The following is a 2,332-nucleotide window of genomic DNA, read 5'->3' as shown; positions in this document are numbered from 1 at the left end:
CTGGGGGCGTCTGGATGGCTCAGTCGGTTGAGCGTCCGGTTTCGGCTCAGGTCACGATCTCACAGTTTGTGGGTTCGAGCTCCGTGTCGGGCTCTGTGCTGACAGCTTAGAGCCTGGAGCCTGTTTCGAATTGTGTCTCCCTCTCTCTGCTCCTCTCCCGTTCATGCTCTGTCTCTGTCCTTCAAAAATAAATAAAAACATTAAAAAAATTTTAAAAATTCACCCTGGAAGCTCTTAAGTGAACAGAGATTATTCCATGCATCCAGATGTTGGTGGCATTTCATTGTACTGTGATCACTTATATAGTAAAGAAACAGACACGGCTTGGAGGCTGTGGGATGCCTATATCCTGAAGGGATCTTGGTCCTCATAGCCAAGATCCAATCTTTAGTTTCCCAGGTTACGAAATTCGATGTTGTCAGTTTTAACCAGGAAGTGATTAGACTCTGGGGGACAGATTTCACACAATCTAAACTCATAAGGAGATGTTTTCGAAGCCGAAATGTCATTTTATTAATTCATCTTGATAATTAGCTACAAAGCAAACTTATGTCAATCAGTGCATTCTCTTCCCTGTTGGAAATCTAATTAGGAAACCAAATAAAGGCAAAAAGCTGTTAGGTGGAGGCAGCTGAGTTTAGAGAAAAAAGCTCGGATTTTGGAGTCAGATAGATCTAGGTTAAAATGCCAGTTACTCCACTTGCAATGGGTTGAATGATGTTTCACCAAAAACTGTGCCCAACTGGAACCTCAGAATATATGACCTTCGTTGGAATAGGAGTCTTTGCAGATATAATTAAGGTAAGGATCTCTACATGGGATTGTCCTGGATTAGGGTGGGCTCTAAATCCAATGTGTGAGTGTCCTTACAAGAGGAGGCTGAGATACAGGAGAGAAAGCCATAGGAAGATAGAGAGAGATTGGAGTAATGCCGCCATAAGCCAAGCAAAGTCTGCAGCCACCGAAGCTAAGAGGCGAAGAGTAGGAGCTCCTGGCTGGCTCAGTTGATTAAGCGTCTGACTCTTGGTTTCAGCTCAGGTCATGATCTCATGGTTCGTGGGATCGAGCCCCATGTAGGGCTCTGTACTGACAGTGCTGAGTCTGCTTGGGGTTCTGTCTCTCTCTCTCACTCGATAAATAAACTTAAAAAAAAAAAAGAGAGACAAAGAATGGAGTCTCCCCTCAAGTCTTTGGAGGGAGCACGGCTCTTCCCACACCCTGATTTCAGATGTATGGCTTCCAGGATTTATTCCAGAGAATAAATGTCTGTTGTCTTAAGCCACCAAGTTTGTGGCAGTTTGTTATGGCGGCCACGGGAAACACATACTGCTCATTTAGTTTTATGGGCTTGGGTCAATCCCATAGCCTCTCTGAGCCTCAGTTCCCTCATCTGAAAATGGGTCTTAATAACAAAACCCTATGAGATCATAAGGCTACTGTGAGGATTAAATAACATAATTTCTGTAAAGCGTTTGGTTCAGAGGAAGCACTTATATGGTGACTGTTGTTACCGGTAAGGGAAGAGGTTAGTAGAGAGTGTGAGATGCTTTGAAAAGATGGAGCTCTAGTAGAAAAGCAATAAATATATCAGCAAGTCATGGCATCGGAGGAGAGAAACAAGTTCTTTGTAGTTATTTTAATTTTTATTTTTATAATGGTCAACATGTCATGATATAGTAAATCCCTTCTTAGTTTTGATGGGACTTTCCCAGCCATAGCATTTATAAAGGTATGATCCAGTTTGTCTCTGGTTACATTTTATTTTTTTAAATATATATATTAAACATATATATAATATAAATATAAATATATATATAATAAAAATATATATAATATATATTTTTTTAATGTTTATTTCTTTTTGAGAGAGAGAGCTCACAAGAGCAGGGGAGAGGCAGAGACAGAGGGGGACAGAGGATCCAAAGTGGGCTCCGTGCTGACAGCAGAGAACCTGATGCCGGGCTCGAACTCATGAGCTGTGAGACCATGACCTGAAGTCAGACGCTTAACCGACTGAGCCACCCAGGTGCCCCAACCACTGGTTACTTTTTTTTTTTTAATGTTTATTTATTTTTGAGAGAGAGAGACAGAGCGCAAGCGGGGGAGGGGCACGGAGAGGGAGACACAGAATCCGAAGCAGGCTCCAGGCTCTGAGCTGTCAGCACACAGCCCGATGTGGAGTTCGAACCCACGAACCATGAGATCATGACCTGAGCCAAAGTTGGATGCTTAACTGACTGAGCCACTCAGGCACCCCCACTGGTTACTTTTTTAAAGCATTGTTTCTTTAATGCTTTATATATACACGCAGTCTTACCAACAAATGCTATTT

The sequence above is a fragment of the Lynx canadensis genome, chromosome X, assembly GCF_007474595.2.
Source record: "Lynx canadensis isolate LIC74 chromosome X, mLynCan4.pri.v2, whole genome shotgun sequence".
In the NCBI taxonomy this organism is placed as follows: Eukaryota; Metazoa; Chordata; class Mammalia; order Carnivora; family Felidae; genus Lynx; species Lynx canadensis.
Note: the sequence above shows the minus strand (reverse complement) of the source record.